Source organism: Erinaceus europaeus, chromosome 5 (genome assembly GCF_950295315.1).
Source record: "Erinaceus europaeus chromosome 5, mEriEur2.1, whole genome shotgun sequence".
In the NCBI taxonomy this organism is placed as follows: domain Eukaryota; kingdom Metazoa; phylum Chordata; class Mammalia; order Eulipotyphla; family Erinaceidae; genus Erinaceus; species Erinaceus europaeus.
The window spans coordinates 23,233,450-23,254,337 of record NC_080166.1 but is presented as its reverse complement, the minus strand read 5'-3'; the positions used below and the strand labels follow the sequence as shown (position 1 = coordinate 23,254,337).

At 36.9% G+C, this 20,888-nt stretch overlaps 1 protein-coding gene and 1 non-coding gene across 6 annotated transcripts in view; both read left to right on the top strand.

Annotated features, from left to right (window-relative positions):
- CDH12 (cadherin 12) overlaps positions 1-20,888 on the top strand; it is a 1,156,262-nt gene that overhangs the window by 1,006,692 nt on the left and 128,682 nt on the right. The window lies entirely within an intron of this gene.
- Positions 4,690-4,797, top strand: LOC132538810 (U6 spliceosomal RNA). Its single transcript, XR_009550133.1, has one exon. It is a non-coding gene; the product is annotated as a U6 spliceosomal RNA (small nuclear RNA).

Sequence of the window (20,888 nt, the reverse complement as noted above, 5' to 3'; positions counted from 1 at the left end):
CTCTGCAGAGTGTTATTTATTAAGAAAAGGAATCAGAGAAAAGGAGTTAAAGATTCATTAATTGTCATCGTCTTTGTCTCTTTAGCCACTTGATTCACCTGCTCTTTAAATTTGTCTGGAGAAGAAAGGCTGGTGGAGTGTTTTTTTCTCTAGTATTAGGGAAATGAAGGGATGCAGTTTCTTTTTCTAACTATAGTCACATTAGACTAAGTGTGGGATTATTCAGATTACTTTCTTGTGCTATTTTGCTCACGTAAATAAAAGGAGGGCAAAAGAACTCTGCTGCATCTATGAAAAATACAGTATAACTATCTTACTGAAAATGTGAAAACATGACTTAAATCCCATGCTTGTAAATGGACTTTGGGGTTTCATTGAGAGTAATGGGAAATAACAACACATGTTTTTAGATATTATAAGGATGCTCTTTCCCCCATTTTATTGTGGGGCAAATGGTTACAGCATAGTTGTTGACACAAGGATACAGCTTCTCATCTCCTCTGGAGTACATGTTGGCAAAACACTCTCAACCCCAGTGTAAGATCTTTTCCATCATCTTATATCTAGATACCATACATTTTTTAATTCCCTGGTTAAACATTGTTTCACATAGCAGAATAACCTTAACCAGAGCGAACTCCTATCTATGCCAGAAAACTGGGCATTAGAATTATGATACATGCAAATATTTCAGGTTGTGGTTGATGTGTCATTCTTTTGGAAAGGTTTTGATTTTTTCATAACATTGAGACTTAATCTCATTCTGATTAGACTTCTAGTGTGCATATTCTGAAGATATAATGATCTTTATATCATTTGAAAAAATACTAGCAACAAAGATATAATTAAAAATATACTTTTTCTCTTTCCACAAACTTTCTCTTGATACCATTTTATTTTCATGAATATAGAACTATTGTATACTGAACTAATTTTTTTTGTAAGCACAAATTTTTTGTGAAATTCCACTGCTCTAGGACCAGCTATTTCATTCTTTTTATTTCAGAGAGAAAGAAAATAAAAAGATGGGAGGGGAAGATGGTGGTGCAGTGGGTTAAGTGCACATTGGCACCAAGTGTGAGGCTTAAGGATCCTGGTTTGAGCCACTGGCTCCCCACCTGTAGGGGGTCGATTCACGAGAGGTGAAGCAGGTCTGCAGGTGTCTATCTTTCTATCCCTCTATGTCTTCCCCTCCTCTCTCAGTTTCTCTCTGTCCTATCCAATGACAATAACAGCAATGACAAAAACAATAAAAATAATAACACTGATAAACAACAGGTCAATAAAAGGGAAAAAATAGCCTCCTTTAGCAGTGAAGTAGTGCTGCATGCACCAGGCCCCAGCAACAACCCTGGAGGCAAAAAAAAGTAAAAAAAATAAATAGATAAAGATGTCAGGGAGCCGGGCAGTAGCACAGCGGGTTAAGCGCAGGTGGTGCAAAGTGCAAAGACCGGCACAGGTATCCCGGTTCAAGCCCCCGGCTCCCCACCTGCAGGGGAGTCGCTTCACAAGCGGTGAAGCAGGTCTGCAGGTGTCTATCTTTCTCTCCCATTCTCTGTCTTCCCCTCCTCTCTCCATTTCTCTCTGTCCTATCCAACAACGATAACATCAATAACTACAACAATAAAAAAACAACAAGGGCAACAAAATAGAATAAATAAATAAATAGATAAATAAATAAATAAATAAATAAATAATAAAAAAAGATGCTGGGCTAACTTCACCAGAGAGAGAGACGAGGAACTCGTGGAGGTGTGGTAATATAATTCTTTACTGATGCAGATGCCCAGAGTTGGGTGTGAGCACAGCGGGTTTAGGCCATGTGGAGCTAGCAAAATGGTAGGCTCCACTATGCACGCCATCCCTTCTCCAGGTCTTCTCCAGGTTGGGATACAGAAGAGAAAAAAGGGGCAAAACCAGGATCAGCAGCAGGTTTTATAGGATAAAAATGGAAGTGGCAAGTCGGATGGAATTGGCTAGGGAAGAGGTTGGAGAAGAGAAAAAGACATTCTGGGAACTTCCTTAGTTGAGGTTGCTGTAGTTTTAGCTGGGGGAATTAGCAATACCCTGAGGGGATAATGTGGTGGGGGATATGTAAATTATATACTTGCATGGAAATATATTGGTTATGGGTCCTGACAGTGTTCAACCACATCTGTACACTATCCCAACAAAAAGATAGATAAAGGGAGAGAGAAAGAAACACACACACACACACACACACACACACACACACACAGAGAGAGAGAAAGAGAGAGAGAGAGAGACTACAGCATTAGAGCCCCTCAGTGCCATGATACTTCCTAATGTACTCAGTTTGGAATCATGTTACATAAATCAAGCAATGCAGGGCATGTACCACACTGAGTGATCTGTCTGTCCCTAACTGACTATTAATCTTTATTTTTATTATTTCCTTATATGGTGAGTCTTATATTTACTTCACAAACTATACTTGAGAGTGTTCATATATTTTTGATTCAGTCTTACCAAATGAACTTGATCAAGCTATTCTACTTGAAAATATCTAGGTAGTGCCATTCTTGGACTTGCAGATTTCTGTGGTAAAATCACTCTCTGAAATCCTACTTAAGTGGTTAGATTTATAATTGCAAGAATGCATATGAAAATAAGTATAAAACAGACAATATGTTTTCATTCTCTGTCACTGAGTATGAAGCCCACAGTTATATACACCAATTTGAAAATAAATAATTTGAAACCTCTTAAGAAATAAACCAATTGGGTGTCAGGCAGTGGCATACCTGCTAAGTTCATGTAGTAAAAAGTACAAGGGCCCACTCAAGGACCCAGGTTTAAGCCCTCGGCTACCCACCTGCAGGGGGGTAACCTCACAAGCAGTGACACATGTCTGCAGGTATCTCCACCTCTCTCCCTATCTGTCTCCCTGTCCCCATTCAATTTCTTTCTGTCCTAGCCAATAAACATAAAAAATAATGTCTGCTAAGAACTGTGGATTAATAGTGCCAGCACCGAGCCCTAGTAATAACCCTGGAGGCAAAAAAAAAAATAATAATAATAATAATAATAAACCACTTGAAGGCTTCTCATAACCAAATTGTTGTCTGAAAATAATATTATATTTCAATTTATATCTGAATTTGTCCCTACTCTTCTGATTTTCCATTCATTATGTCACAGAGTTGACGTTCACATGATTTTACAGGAATTGCATTCATAAAAATAATGTCAGTCATTAAAGCAATCATTAATTGAGGATTTGTGGTGGATTTTGCAGTGGAAAGTATGCCTTGAGTGGGTAGATGAGAGAGGAAAATGCATGTTGAATTAAAGTAAACCATGCAATTTCGGTCATACTTTAATTTGACAATGGTGAAACCAGAATTAATACTGTACCTGAAATTAGTTGATTTATATGCCAGTCATTTAAACATGCTTTCTCTACTTCTTGAAATACAGAAACTTTGAGATTAATGTTTGATTGGCCAATGTAGTTTGTAGTTTGTATTATAAGAGGAAGTGTCTTAGACGATATCTGATACTTCCTTGCATTGTATAAGCCATAAAAGTCAAACACTGCCAGTGTTGGTGTAACAGATCTGCTGTGGAAAGCAGCTCTGGCCTCTGATGCTAATGCAAAAAAAAAAAAAGTTTTAGACAGAGGTAGCCATATTCATCATCTATACTGAGAAACAATGCTTTTATGGATATTGTTACTTCTTACAGCAGAAAACATAAGATACAAAAATTTATATATTTTTTCTGTGATGTTGAGAATGTAAAAGAGCAGGAGGATTTACTTCCCTGATTTTGTTCAGCCGTCTAGACACTGATGGTCTGTGTTATCAAGGCTGCACACGCTGTGAATGCAGAGACAGGGAGGAGGCTTCCCTCTGTAAAACATTTTCATATTACTGCTGTGAAATCAGCCAACAAGAGTCTAACTTCAGAGCCTATTACTGGCAAGATTTTTTCTTCCCTAAGATTAGCCCTACAAAAGGATTGCAGGCCTGTCTTTTTCACAAATGCAGGCAACTATATCTTCTAAAACAGTTGGTAACAGGGAGAGGAATGTGTCCTCAGTCTAATGGACCCCATGTGGAATTGCAATGTCTCCTGCAACAAATCAGAAATCCAATCACTTTGGTCCCCACTTTCTTTTGTTGAATTTTTAAAATTCTTGAAAGTATCCCATACTCCAAATTGATCAAATATTTGGATCATAAGCCAGAAACTATCAAATACTTAGAGGAAAATATTGACAGAACTCACTTTAATGTAAGGTTTCAAAACATCTTTGACTGGTGATTCAAATCCAGTTAAAAAGAAAAAAAAAATAAAAACAAAGCTAAACCAATGGGACTACATCAAACTGTAAAACTTCTGCACAACAAAAGGAATCACCACCATAATAGAGAGACTCCCCACAGTGTGGAAGAAGATCTTTATGTGTTCTACATTGGAGAGGGCTCACAACTAAAATACATAGAAAACTCAGCAAACTCAAGAGTAAAAGGCCAAGCAATGCTGTTGTAAAAAGGGGGAGAATACAGGATGTGTCTTCAACGAAGAGAATCAAAGGGCCATATATATTCATTCTCATCCACTGTTTACTTTTGACCCACTTTAAGTGAATTCACCCATTTTTACACTACCAACAAAAGCCTCATTTTAGATTTCAGAGAAACACATTGTACAAGATTGAGAGTGCTTGCTTCAGCAACACATATACTAAAATTGGAATGCTACAGAGAAGATTAGCATGGCCCCTGCACAAAAAATGAGATCTCTCAAGATCATAAGCTTTTTTTTTTTCACTTTTTTTTTATGAGTCTTGCTGAGCTCTGGCTGATGGTGGTACAAGGGATGGAACTTTTTCACCTATTTTATGTTATAGTATTCCTCAAATGCATGATGATCTTTGAATTTTGGTGCATGTATTTAAATGAAAATATTAAATCCTTTAATAAGCCCAAAACATGTTGATTTAAGGAAAATCAATTAACTTAGGGGATAGGTGGAGTAGTGATAGGTTGTGAGAGTGTGACAGGCCTGTTAACCTTTGAAGATCTTTATCACTGAGACAGAGTCTAGACTTGCAGCCACTAGAATCACAGAATGAAAAGATTCCAGTCAATTTATTTATGTGTTTTACAGATTTTCTTTTTATCTACATCTAAAGTGATGTAAGTATAAAATGTGATTATTTATGACTTTTGAGTTTAACAATATCTGGTACTTCATGCCTATCTCCCTGCTTTCTAAATAATAAATTCACCGTTTACTATTTTAGATACATTTGACATGGTAGGCACAGTATTTTCCAAAGGTTATTACAATTATTTAATGGAAGTGGGTGGATACCAGTGCATAGCCTCAATAAGCCACAGAGTGCATAGCTTCAATATATAAAATATAGAAAATTCAATGTTGTAAAAGGTCACTAAAGGAGAAAGTACCTTGCAATACACCTGATAAGACTTTTCCATCTAAGTTGCATTGCCTTGTGCCCCTCAATAATTCAGTGTTAACACTATAGTAACATTTAGTTTAGTGTAAATAGTGGCATCACGTAACTAATGAGAGAAACTGTCTTTATATTTGTATATTCACATGGTGTAAGCAGATAGGTAGGCAATTATAGATTCCTTAATTCAAATGAAAGCACAAGAAGTAGAAAACGTATGATCCTTCTCAATAACTATAAACACAAAACACATAGCTGTGAAAAATAGACAATATATCTGCTAGGACTTTCATATTTAACTGAATTCACTTAAGCTTATTCTAAAATGTAATATAAAACATATGTATTGTCTGATCAAATAAATTAGAAATATCACGGTCAGTAGGGTATGTAAACTAGACCCCTTGGATAGTGTGCTGCTTTGCCATGTGTATGACTCAGATTTGAGCATTGTCTGTTATTATTATTCCTTATTTTATTTCTTATATTTGACAGGGTAGATATAAATTGAGAGGGGGTGAGGAGGTAGAGAGAAAACTACCTGCATCACTGCTTAATTACTCATGAATTTTGACCCTAGAGTTGGGGACCAGGGAGGGATCTGAAGAGGTCTTTTTGCATGGTACGGTGAGTGCTCAGCAAAGTGTACCACTACCCAACCCTTCATGATAAAAAATTTAAAAAATCTAAGAGAGAGAAACAAACCAATAGAATTATTTCCTTCAAATGATGAATCAAAGTAACAGTAGACTTCTCAAGGGTGACATGGAGATATAAGAGCCTAAGATTCAGTGGGTTTCGTGTGACAGAGGATAATTTCAACCAAAAAACAATCAAGCCAAATGATCATCTTACTTTTAAGGTTGAATTCAAAGAGGCACACAGACAATATGCAATTTCAGTACACTTTAGTGTCTGTACTAAGTCTCCCTTCCTAAAATAAATAAGTAAGTGAATAAAGTAACTAACTAATCCAAGGAAATTTTAAATATTATACAGAAAGACATTAGCCAAAGAAGTGAAAGGAAACAGGTGGGTAGCAGCATTTAGGAGGGAAATACTTTAGAAAAAAGGAGTTAATCTCTTTTCAGCCACCAGGTTCCAGATGCTAGCATGATGGCAACCAGACTTCCCTGGACAGATGACCCCACCAATGTGTCCTAGAGCTCTGATTCCCCAGAACCCCTGCCCCACTAGGGAAAGAGAGAGGCAGGCTGGGGGTATGGATCGACCTGTCAACACCCAGGTCCAGCAGGGAAGCAATTACAGAAGCCAGACCTTCCACCTTCTGTACCCCACTATGACCTTTGGTCCATATTCCCAGAGGGTTAAAGAATAGGAAAGCTATCAGGGGAGGGGATGGGATAAGGAGTTCTGGTAGTGGGAACTGTGTGGAGTTGTTCCCCTCTTATCCTATGGTTTTGTCAGTGTTACCTTTTTATAAATAAATAAAAAAGAGAAAACAGGAGTTAATAACATTTTAATATTATAAACCTTTTGGAAAGCACTGATCGTATAAAAATGAAAGTTACTAATATCAAACAGAAGATAATTAAATCTCTGCTAGAACAAAAACATGTATAAAATGCAATGGATGGAATAGGAGCTGTTTCATTCATGTACAATTATTGTTTGGTCAACAAAACATAATATATAATGGCATGGTATCTATTTGAGATGTAATTCTCTCCTGAATGGTGAAATATTATTTTATCTGCATATGGATTCAAATTCTCCATCTACAACTATCTTTGACAATTTAAGGTGAGTTTGTTGGAATCATTAAATGAGTAAAGGATTATAAGCTAAAAAGTCATGCTAGTTAGCCAAGTCTACAGATATATTTCTTAAAAATTTATTTTATTAGTTGTTTTATAATGATCAACAAGATTGTGAGATAACAGGGGTGCACCTCCATATAATTTCCACCACTGGCGTTCTGTATCCCATCCCCTCCATTGGAAGCTTCCTTATTCCTTATTCCTCTGAGAATATGGACCAAAGAGATTTCTTTATGTAGACTAGCAGATTGTGAAATAGTGACTAAGATATTATGTGCCTGAAGCATAAACTATTTGTGTTATACTAACTTGGTCAGTTGACATAAAGTTTCACTGTCTTTGTTTCTTCCTCAGTAAAAAGCAAATAATACCTTTTATTCATAGAGATGTTATAGGAAATAAATATATTACTATGAGAGACTTTCTTAGAACAAAGCTTGTTACATTTGGTTATTATTTTATAAGACGGTTGCAAAAAATAGGTGAATATATTAAAAAAATGTAAACTCAGAATTTTACCTAGCATAGCAGCTTGTAAAAGTTAATGATTCAGTGTGGAAGTCTAATATAAATGGAAACGCAGACTCTTGCCAAGATGTGACATCAGTATAGACAAGTTTTTCCTTGTTTAAATATTTTTTTCATGATTAATAATCCAATTTAAAATACTTCTCAAGCAATATTAATATATCTTTTAACATAATTTCCCCAATTATTTCATATGACTTTTATATGTGACTGTCTGAGGAAATAAAGCAAATCACATACTTATCGTGGCTATAATAATTTAAGAATATATTCTGACAAAATGTAATTTCCATTAATGGGACAATCAAAATGACATATCATTGCCTAATTTATTATAGCACAGGGACATCAACAGATAATACTCTCTGATACCAGAAATGAATACTGAAGCTAAGTTTTACTTCTTAGATACTGACAATACTGGTTTATAAAATTCCACAGGCATTGTGTTGTTTTGCATTTTCTGTTTCAAAATTTAAACTTTTATTATTGAATGAGATTGAAAGATGACTTTAAAAAAAATAAGGTCATTTCAACGTGAAATGTAAGACACATAAAAAAAAAGGGTAAAGTTATTACCCTAGACCACAAAGGCATCCCCTTTGAAAATAAGACTGGCCCCCAAGTCCTGAGCCTTGTTATGGCTACTTAATGCTTATTTTGGAAGGAACTATCCAGCACCTCTACTACCTGAATAGAGGTCATTAAAATCTGCGAAAAGAAATCCTGGCTCAGTCTCTAACGTGTGTTCTAGGACTGCACTCTTTTAAGTGGAAATTTTTAAAAATTTATTTATAAAATGGAAATATTGACAAGACAATATTGGCAAGGATAAGGGGTAAAATTCCACACGATTCCCACTACCAGATATCTGCATCCCACCCCCTTCCTTAAAAGCTTTCATATTCTTTATCTCTCTGAGAGCATGGACCCAGGATCATTATGGGGTGCAGAAGGTGGAAAGTCAGGCTTCTATAGTTTCTTCTCTTCAGAACATGGACATTGACAGGTCGATACATACTCCCAGACTGTCTCTCTTTCTCTAGTGGGGTAGGGATCTGGGAAGGCGGAGTTCCAGGACATATTGGTGGGGTGGTCTGCCCAGGGAAGTCAGGTTGGTATCATGATAGCATCTGGAACCTGGTGGCTGAAAAAGTGTTCACATATAAAGCCAAACAAATTGTTGACTACTCATGAATCTAAAGGCTGAAATATTACAGATGAAGATTTGGAGTCTACATTTGGGGAAAAAGCTAGTAGGTCTATTTTAGATATATTCCAAGGGGCCATTGACTTTATTAATATTTGGATTCCAGGACACAATGATTATATCTGCCAAAGGAAGTCAGGTTGGCATTAGGGTAGCATCTAGAACTTGGTGGCAGAGTAATGGAGCTAGAGGGTTGACATTCACACCTGGCATCTCTGGACACAGTTCAAAGTGAAACATTTCAAGGTGGTACTGGTTGCATTGACTAGGTTGAGATCAGCAGATATACTGTATCAATTGGTATGAATTAAGAGAAGTATGCAGGAATGTGAGCCTAACCCTAGGGGTTCCAGGACTGGGAGACATGTAGATTTTATGGAAAGTGGGGAAGGCTCCTGCTGTCTTAGGGTTTAAGTAGGCATTAGATAGTTATTATTATAACCAAGATATTTGGAAGTTTGGTTGACTTTGACAAAAACATTGTTAGGATTTGCTGTATTATATAAGGCCTCACCATAATTTATGTCCTTTAATTCTATTTACATATAGCTGTATCTTATAGAGTGGCACAACCAATTGCATCTTTTCTCCCTGGTCTAAGGTTACAGGCAATTTAATATTTCAAATAAAAAGTAATTATTATAAGTGTACTAACAAGGTCTGTCTGGGGCAGTGGCTCCTCCTGTGGACTCAGAGACAGGCAGACAGAGTTTTCAGGTTCAAAAGGGAGTCGGGCTGTAGCACAGCGGGTTAAGCGCAGGTGGCGCAAAGCACAAGGACTGGCATAAGGATCCCGGTTCGAACCCCGGCTCCCCACCTACAGGGTGGTGAAGCAGGTCTGCAGGTGTCTATCTTTCTCTCTCCCTCTCTGTCTTCCCCTCCTCTCTCCATTTCTCTCTGTCCTATCCAACAACGACAACAACAATAATAACTACAACAATAAAACAACAAGGGCAACAAAAAGGGAATAAATAAATAAAATTAAAAAAATTTTTTTAAAAATTAAAAAAAAAAGAAGTGTACTAACAATTTAAGCCCACTATTAAAATTCAGTCAGGTTACCAATTTGAAGTCTTAAGTGATTAGGTTGAGGTAATTAATATACACTCATAGCTATGGTCTATGCATCAAAATTTGAGACATTAAAGCCATTTGTCCCCCTCTCATGTTGATTAAATAGTTATTTTTAAGACTATAAGTTAATAGGAGTATATATTAACAATGTTCCTGCCACCAACGTCTGTATTCCACCCCCCAGACTCCCCCCCACACACACACACACACAGTGAAGCTAAAAATCTACCCTCACCCTCCACCCAGAGATTTTTAGGTGGTGCAGTACTCCAAACTCAGTCTGATTCTGCTTTGAGTTTCCCTTTCTGTTCTTCTTTCTCAACTTCTGTTTATGAGTAGGATCATCCCATACTGGGCTTTGTCTTTCTGACTTATTTCACTTAACATAATTCCTTCTAGCTCCATCCAAGATGGGTCAGAGAAAGTGGGTTCATTGTCTTAACAGCTAAGTGGTATTACATTGAGTATATATTCCACAGCTTTCTCAGCCATTCATCTGTTGTTGGGCACCTGGGTTGCTTCTTTTAAAAAAATATTTATTTATTTATTTATTTATTTATTCCCTTTTGTTGCCATTATTGCTTTATTGTTGTAGTTATTATTGATGTTGTTGTTCTTGAATAGGACAGAGAAATGGAGAGAGGAAGGGAAGACAGAGGGGGAGAGAAAGATAGACACCTACAAACCTGCTTCACCACCTGTGAAGTGACTCCCTTGCAGGTGGGGAGCTGGGGGCTCGAACCTGGAGGGGTCCTTATGCCGGTCCTTGTGCTTTTTACCACATGTGCTTAACCTGCTGCGCTACCACCTGAGTTGTTCTTAAGTTTTGGCTATTATGAATTGTGCTACTATGAACATAGGTGTATACATAGCTTTTTGGTTGGGTGTTATGGAGTCCTTAGGATAAAATCTCTAGGAGAATAATTTCTTGGTTATATAGAAGGGCAATTTCTAGCTTTGTGAGGGTTCTCCAGACTACTCTCCACAGAGGTTGAACCAATTTACCACCAGTAATGCATGCGGGTTCCTTTGTCCCCATAGCCTCTCCAGCATTTGTTGCTACTATAGTTTTTGATTTTTGGCATTCTTACAGTGGTGAGATGATATCTTCTTGCTGTCTTTATTTGCATTTCTCTGACAGTCAGTGACCTGGAGCAATTTTTTATGTTTGTTGGCCTTTTGGATCTCTTTATGGTGAATTCTTTTCATATTCTCTCCCCATTTTTATGTGAAGTCATTTGTTTTCTTATTGCTGAGTTTGGTGAGCTCTTTATATATTTTGGTTATTAGCCTCTTGTCTGATATACGGCATGTAAAAATCTCCCATTCTGTGAGAGGACTCTTTGTTTGGGTGATGGTATCTTGCTGTGCAGAGCTTTTCAATTTGATGTAGTCCCATTGATTTTTTTCTTGTTTTAGTGTCCCAGTACTAGAATTGGGTTGTTTTCATCAAAGATTCCCTTGAGGTTTAGATGGGAAATTGTCCCACCAATATTTTCCTCTAAGTATTTGATAGTTTCTGGTCTAACATCCAAGTCCTCGATCCATTTGGAGGTGACTTTTGTTTCTGGTGAGATAAAGTGGTTCGGTTTCATTCTCCATGTTTCAACCTAGTTTTCCCAGACCCATTTACTGAAGAGACCCTCCTTCCTCCATTTACTAGTTTGCACGCCTTTATCAAAAATCAGGTGTCCATGGGTGTGGGGGTTTCTTTCCTAGTTTTCAGTTATGTTCCAGTAGTCTGTATATCTATTTTTGTTCCAGTACCAGGTGTTTTGATTATGATGGTCTTATAATAAATTTGAGATATGGGAGTGTTATGTCACCATTTCTTATTCTTTTCCTAAAGATTGTTTTGGCAATTCCAGCTGTTTTCTGGAAAATACTTTAAGATAGTAGAGTCCATGTACAGTAAACATACAGCTAACATCATACTCAACAGACAGAAGGTGAAAGCATTCTCCCTCAGATCGGGGACTTGACAGGATTATTCATTATTACCATTGCTTTTCAACATAGTATTGTAAGTTCTCGCCATAGTAATCAGGAAAGAAATAGAAATCAAGGGAATACAGATTGTAAGGGAAGAAGTCAAACTCTCACTATTTATAGATGACATGATAGTATACATATAAAAATCTAAAGAATCTAGCAGAAAACTTCTGGAAATCATTAGGTAATATAGTGAGTTGTCAGGCTAAAAAAAGTAATATGCAAAAATTAGTGGCATTTCATTATAGTCCAACTATCATTGGACTGTTAAGTAAATTGACTGTTTTAGAGACCTGATGTAAGTTATATGTGCTTTTTGTGGCTGGTTCACTTCATAATATCCTTTTGGGCCATGCATGTTGCTGAATATGCCAGGATTCCCTTTAAAGACTAGCATATAGCCGCCCTGGCAGTGGCCTATGCAGGTTAAGTGCACATAATTTTAAGTGCAAGGACCATGCAAAGATCTGGGTTCCAGCCCCACTTCCCACCTGCAGGGAGGAACGTTTCACCAGCAGTAAAACAGATCTACAGGTGTCTTTTCTGTCCCTCTCTTTCTCCTCCACCCTATCTCTCTCAATTTATCTTTGTCGTATCCAATAAAATGAGAAAAATGGCTGCCAGGAGCAGTGCATTTGTAGTGCTGTCACTGAGCCCCAGCAATAGCCCTGGAGGCAAAAATAAAGTAAATATTAACATATATATTGTTTTCTTTACTCATCTCTTAATTGATATTCACGTTTCCATAATTTTCCAGCTAATGATTCAATAAAACACTTATAAGATATATGATTCAAAATATATTTTCTATTATTACATAGGTTTCCTTTTTATTCTTTTATGTTCTGTAGCTTAAGAGGTTGAAGGAATCCCATTTATCTATTATTTCCCTTTGTTGTTTGTTCTTTTGCTGTCATCATCAAGAAATGTTTGTCTATTACAAAGAAGGCACAGTAACTAAAAGGCTTCCATAATTAAAAGAACCATACCAAAGTATTTTTGTCATCTGTACCTTTTTATGTTTTTAAAATTTTAAACACTATGAAAACCTATTAAAGCTAAAAAGCATTATCTCAATAAACTTACCAGAAATTATATAACTATATAAAATATATTTCTTATATCATTACTTATGAACAATACAAAAGTAATCTAAGAAAACATTCATGGATTCCAGAAGTTAGCTTAGAATAAAGAGCATATAATTGCATGCCCGATGCCCTAGTTTTAATCTTCAGCACCACATACGACTACACAGTACTTCATTATCTTCCACTATATAAATAATATGAAAATATATATGTCAATATCACTTCAGTAGTGCCCACAAAAATATGTTTAGTAACCATATTAAGAAATGAAATGGAAAGCTTGCATGTTAAAACTATAAAACAATGATAAAAGAAGAAAAGTACGTAGGAGATATTTCATATGCACGGACTTGAACATCAATATTGTTGCAATACTTATCCATTTTAGATCTCAAAGGAGCTAGAGATACAATGAAGTCTCTATTAGAACTCAAATAACATTTTTATAGAAGCAGAATGGATTCTAAACCAGTGAAACATATGTATATATATATATGTATATATATATATATATATATATAGTCTTAAAAAGAAATAACAAAATTAGAAACAGCATACTTCCTGATTTCAAAATACATTCCAAAATTACATAAGTAGAGAGCTACATCACTGGTTAGGCCATGTGTCTTGCTATACCTGTGGATCAGACTCAAACCTGGTGCCAAATGTGAATGACACCACTTACTAAGCTGTCTCTTTTTCTCACTATATCTCTCCCTATCTGAATAATAGAATCCTTCCATAGAGAGAGATGAAATTGTGCATATTCAAGGTCCCAGCGTGCTCATGTCTGCGCCCCCCCCCCCTCACACACACATTAGAACAAGTAGTGCAGTCGTAAAAATTCATTTCCAGAGAACGGGGAGAGAGAGGGAGAGAGACACCTGCAGCACTGCTTTACCACCCCTAAAGCTTTCCCACTGCAGGTGTGGGAACCAGTCACTTGAACCCTGTTCATTGCACATGGTTACATTTGTTTTCTTACAGGTGCTCCGCTGCTCATTCCCTAGAGCTTTTTTTCTTTAATGATGGTGACTATTTCAAAAGATGCAGTGTACTAGGACACTGTTAACATTTATAGTTCAGAGGGGTGAAATACCTACGCGTAAGGAAAACACGGAGGTAAATTAAAAATAAAAAACCATCCGCATAGAACAACTGCAGAGAAGCACCATCCCCTTTACCAGATTAGATGTCTGGAGTTCGCTATAGTCCCAAACTAGTATGAAAACACACTCCAAACTAGACCATCAGAATGGACAGAAAAGACTACGAAGGAAGCTAGGCAGCAGAGGACTTTGCTTTACCTGCACCTATCCATTTGAGTGAGCTTCAAGGACAGTGTGGAGCTGCTATCTAAAATGTCATAGACAAGGGGCCCTCTGATGACTTGGGCACCAGCTTCAGTCATTCCAAGGTGCAGGAAGATAATTTTCACCTGAACCTCCGCCCAGAATGTATCAGGGACACTAGTTTGCCTGGACTCCCTGCCCCTGAAAAATCTTTATGATCAAGGCCATCAAACACTTTTCTGAAACTTATCTTCTCACAGATTCTTTTTCATATCATCAAGCCATAATTTTCCATTGTACCAGACAGAATTGCCCTCCACGTCTTCAATCCATCTTTTACATGAAGCATGGATTGAATTTCTAGCTTTACTATCATGACTACTGTTGAACCCCCTGAGTTTCGTTGCCTAGTGTCTGCCCACCTCTCTCCTTCGGCCTTTTTCTGTCTCCTAAACTGAGTCATAAAATAAATTCATAGGTAACCTTAACTAGCTGTAACTCACTTTCCCTTAGACTTTTAATCCCTTTTTATATTTTTAATCTGCACTATATTTTATGGCTGGCTTACAACTTGAGAGCCTTTAAAAAGTCAGTGAATGAGAAATTTAATGTAATGATCTATTTGCCAAAAATAGTGGAAAGCAGTAGTTTTGATGTAATGGGAGATTATTCATGATAAATAATGGAATCCTGACTTGATTAAGATTCAGAGCTTTTACTTGGAAGCAATAACGTAGTTTGTTCCATCTTTTTTTTTTTTTGTGATCGAATATATCTACTATGTTAAGTAACTGTATGTGCTTCACTGCTTTAAGTACCAAGGAGGCCTTCAAAATGGCTAAAGCTATTGTTCAGGTACTAGATTAAATAAATTGTTCCATATTGTACGCATTCAAATTTATAGATTTATATTCATAATTCTATGTATAATTGTGTTACATAATAAAATGTAGGAGGGTGATGGTTTTTATATTTGTGCTAGTCTGAAAAGTTTAAATTGGTTGTTAGCCATCATAACCCAATGAACTGACAGTGTATATGTGTTGTTTTTCTTTTTAACGAATTCGAAATTTTATATCTTATTTTCATGTTTTTATTTGCTTTTCCCCTTTTTGTTGCACTTGTTTTTTTTTTTTTACTGTTGTAGTTATTATTGTTGTTGTTATTGATGTCGTCAGTGTTGGATAGGACAGGGAGAAATGGAGAGAGGAGGGGAAGACAGTGAGGGGGAGAGAAAGATAGAAGCCTGCAGACCTGCTTCACTGCCTGTGAAGCGACTCCCCTGTAGGTGGAGAGCAAACCAGGATCCTTATGCAGTCCTTGCCCTTCCCGCCATGTGCACTTAACCAACTGTGCTACCACCTGACCCCCATTTTCTTGGTTTTTATATAAATGAATATGCAATTACCTTGCGCATAGTGACAATTTTGTATGAGTGTGTGTGTGTGTGTGTGTGTGTGTGTGTGTGCATCTGTGTCTGCATTGGTGTCTTTGTGTGCTTTTTATTGAATAGAAGCTGGGAGAACCTAGAGGGAAGTGGGGGATAGAAAGGGAAATACTTGCAGCACTGCTTCACTACTTGGGAAGCTTCCCTGCTTGCAGATGGAGACCTGAGGCTTAGACACGAGTCCTTGTTCATGAAATATGTGAGCTCAACTCAGTGTGCCACAGCTCAATCCCCTGCTTTGCATTAGACTCTGATAGTGATTTATCCAAATGGGGAAATTTTATGAAGGAAAAATAAACAGAAACTTATATGAAATGAAATGAAGATGATTAAATCCATCAAAACATAACTTTACCAATCTGCTTCTTTTGTCTAGAAACATATGCATGTATAATGGAATCTAGTGATAGCAATTCGAAAACTCCCGTTTAATAGACTTAAAAAGGGAGATCAGGTTAACTGATATAGTCAAAGAATTTGATAAGCTACATATAATCTAATAAAATGTGATATGTGTGCTTAACTGAGTGCACCACTGTTTGGTCCCTTTTAATAAAATGGAAGTTGTATTGAACTACAACATATATTTGTCCCAATGAAAATAGTTACAAAGAGTTTAACAAAATAAATAAGTTTCCAAATAATGTATCTCTATAAAAGTTACCACAATCAAACTTCTGTCTACATTATTGAAACATTTAACTATAAACACACAAAAGTAACAATTCCTTGATTTTAGTCATAGTGCTTATGTACAAATAGCACACCTATTTTAGTTATATTCCGAAGGACCTGTGACTATACTAGTTTTTTTTTTTACCCTAAGCCTGAGATCTGATATGCAGATGGATCCAAGTTACTGTCTGGGGAGATGATTTCATGGCTGGAAAACGGACCAGAAAACTGGATCAAGGAAGAGAGTAGCTTCCAAATATGGGGAAGGTGTATAAATATTGTTGACTGCAAACCCCATTGATTTGATGTGATCTGGGGCCCATATTCATCTTAGGAGCCTATGTAACCTCTGCATGCCTGTAGATCAGAGCTCACATTCTGTGGTCATGAGTAGGAATGTTCCAAGCTGCCCTAATTTCAGGACCCATCTTCCTCAGGTATAGCATAGAGTATGTTGTCCAGCCTCCCTTCAGAGAATGGAAAATTCTCTACTGTTGTTAATCCAAGTTGAGGGCAAAGTCCTATGTCAACAACTGTTTGGCTTTGTATGTTAACTCTTTTTTCAGCCACCAGGTTCCAGATGCTACCATGATGCCAATCAGACTTCCCTGGACAGACAACCCCACCAATATGTCCTGGAGCCCTGTTTCCCCAGAGCCCCACCCCACTAGGGAAAGAGAGAGACGGGTTAGAAGTATGGATCTACCTGTCAGTCCCCCTGTACAGAAGCCAAACTTTCCACCTTCTGCACCCTGCAATGATCTTGGGTTCATACTCCCAGAGGGATAAAGAATAGAAAGCTATCAGGGAAGGGGATAGGATACAGAGTTCTGATGGTGGGAATTGTGTGGAATTGTACCCCTTTTATCCTGTGGTTTTGTCAATGTTTCCTTTTTTATAAATTAAAATAAATAAATGAAATAAAAATTAAAGATAAACATCAAAAATAGCACACTTTTTTTTTTTTTTTTTTTTTTTTTTTTTTTTTTTTTTTTTTTTTTACCAGAGCAATGCTCAGCTCTGGTTTATGGTGGTGCGGGGGATTGAACCTGGGACTTCAGAGCCTCAGGTATAAAAGTCTCTGCATAACCATTATGCTCTCTACCTCTGGCCATAACAACATTCTTTATTGGGTAAAGATCTTTAAATCATTTGCCAAAATACTGCTATTTCATGGTATATAGCTGGTCTCTGTATTTACTGCTCATGTAGACTGCTGAGAACTTTTGCAAATAGTGCAGTCATATTAACTGAGTTGGTTGATCACTAATCAAGTTGCTTCTGAGTAACATTGACTACTAGGAAATAAAGTCCTAGAATTTAAGAAAGTGAAATTATCATACATATTATCATAATAGCCTTTGCTCTTGAATTCTTTACATTTGAAGACTTTCCTTTGGTCTTTACAGCAGACAGAAGAGCAATATCACTATCATAATTCAGGGTCCAGGCAATGACACACCTGGTTAAACATACACATTACCACGCACAAGGACCTGGGTTCAAGCCCCTGCACCTCACCTGCAGGAGGGAAGCTTCACTTGTGGTGAAGCAGGTCTGCAGGTTTCTATCTTTCTCTCTCCCTCTCTATTTCCTCTTCCTTCTCAAATTTTCTCTGTCCTGCCATATCAAATATGAAAGAAAGAAAGAAAGAAAGAAAGAAAGAAAGAAAGAAAGAAAGAAAGAAAGAAAGTGAGAGAGAGAAAAATGACCACTGGGGACAATGGATTCATAGTGCTAACATCAAGCCCAATGATAACCCTGGTGGCAAAGTTAAAAATAAATAAATAAATAAATAAATAAATAAATAAATAAATAAACAATTAGCAGGGTGATAATCTGAACTCTTTGCTTATGTCAAAAGAGACCATAAAGATGTCTTTGTCAAATTATAACATTTGACAGGTGATTAAAATATTTTGTAAGCAACACTCAGTTATTGCAGTTTTAACTTTTGTGGGATCCTTTAATAGTCTCATGTTAATCGTCAGTTGCGAAAAGTTTCTGGAATTCCACAAAGATCTATGAAATACCTAGTGAAAATAAGAATTCACATGCTGTGAACATTTGGAAACTTGTTTCTGGAAGAGGAACTATTGAAGCTAGACTTTAATTTGAGTGGAAGTTCACCTGATAGAAGAAAGACATTTCTAAGATCCATGACAGAGCTTAGAGAGAACAGAATATGAAGTAGCACTATATTTTAGGAAAGTTATATCCTAAGGAGACAGAATAAAAGAGAGAGTGGCAAGAGATAAACCTGAAAATGTAGACACGGCAAATTTACAAAGAGCACTACAGATAATTCTGTGGAGGGAATCAAATTTGCATTTTGAAAGCAAATGTGACTGAAACACTTAAGGTGGATGGTAAAGGAGGTTATAACATCAAACACGGGAACTATAACGACAGCACTGCGGACTATCTGAGAAACATTAAAATGTGTTCAAAGTAGTGGCAGAATAAAAATGAAAAAATGCATAGGAGAGAGTGGGACGATCTCATGTAATGATTCATGGCACACCACTGAAAATTCTGGACAGAATTCAAAATCCTATAACGCAAAGATTTATTTGTAGTAATAGGAAAGGTATTTTAAGAAGTAAAATTATATCTGTTCCATTTTGTAAAGTAAATTATGAGGATTAGAAATAATGAAGAAAATATTTTTTTCATTATGAAATTAGAGATCCCCCCTACTTTTTATTGCTACCAGGGTAATTGCTGAATTGTGGTTCTCTATGACAAATTACTACTCTGGGTGGCCATTTTCCCCTTTTTCATTTTGATAGGAAAGAGAGAAACCAAAAAGGAAGGGGGGAATTAGATAGATGATTAGATGGATGGATAGATAGATAGATAGATAGATAGATAGATAGATAGAGATAGATAGGTGGATGCAGCTGTAACTCTGCTTTACAGCTGTGAAACTGTGAAACTTCCAGGTGACTTGAATCCAAGTTTCTGCTCATGGCAGTCTGTACACGCAGCTGTGTGTGCTACTACTTGGCCTCAGAACTGAAGAATTTTAACAACCATTCCTTCCTACTTCCTTACGTTTAGCTCTCCTTTTGTCAATTTTGTTCCTTCTACTTCCTCTCCCCCTCCCTCCTTCCCTTTATCCCTTTTTTTTCCTTCTCTCCCTCCTTCTCTCCTTCTTCCTTTCCTCCCCCCCCCTTTCTTTTTCTTTTTCTTCTTCTACTTTATGGGCAACAGGGATCAAATTCAGGATCTCATACACTGGAGTTGTTCAGTTTTCCATCCAGGTATGTACCAGATCTTAACAACCATTTTGATGTCAGCATCAGTGATTGTACAATGTACATGGATGAAAACTCATGACTTAAACAAATAAGCTATTTACATGTGTTCTCAACTATGCATACTCACGTTTTACAACTTCAATTGCTGGCCCCAAATGTATGAATTTAGAAGTAACAGAAAATCCCAATCCAGATCAAAGTATAAAAAGTGAGACACAAAAAGGGACCTGTGTTCTCAGATTACCCAGATATTTGGAGGTTGAGCTTTAGATGGGCTTTATTAAGATGCTCCATTTCCTTTTATGTGACTCCCAAGTTTAAGGTCTCTTATGTGTAGCTGTTTTCACTCACATTTCCTGCAAGGGGTTACAAAGGCAAGAACAGTTTTAGATACTGCATAACAGCATCTGAAGAAAAAGAGCACACATTCCAGATACCAGGGGATATTTATGACTTCACTGTCTTGAAATGTGCCTATTATATTCATTTGCTATAGGGTTATCATCATTAGAGAAGAAAAAAAATCTCACAATTCTTTTTTTTTTTTTTTCCAGTTTAGACTAAAACAAATATTCCTATGGAGTTTAAGCTGCTTTTAAGGTACCAGGGAGTGTGAGAGTGACGGTGACAATGAACAGCACTATTCCTTAAAATTATATGGTCATTGCCACTACTTTGATAGGAAGGGAGAGGGAGTGAGGAAGACAGAGGTGGAAAGAGATCTTAGCAAAGTTTCCTTCTATGTGGTGGGGGTCATGTTTGAGGCTCTATAATGCACAAGGCAAAGCAGCAAACTGTCTATGTGAGCTTTTCATCAGCCTGCTTTGTTGTTCTTATCATAGAATTTAAAAAAAAAGTCACAGTTTGTACATCCATTTAATTACAGAGCTGGGGTTGTGATTCCATATTTCTGACTTCTGTATGCATGCACACACATTTCTTTTATTTTTATATGTTTATTATTTTATTTTATTTTTTGCCTCCAGGGTTATGGCTGGGGTTCGGTGCCTGCACTATGAATCTACTGCTCCTGTGGCCATTTTTATTTTGGATAGGACAGAGAGAAATTGAGAGGGGAGGTAGGAG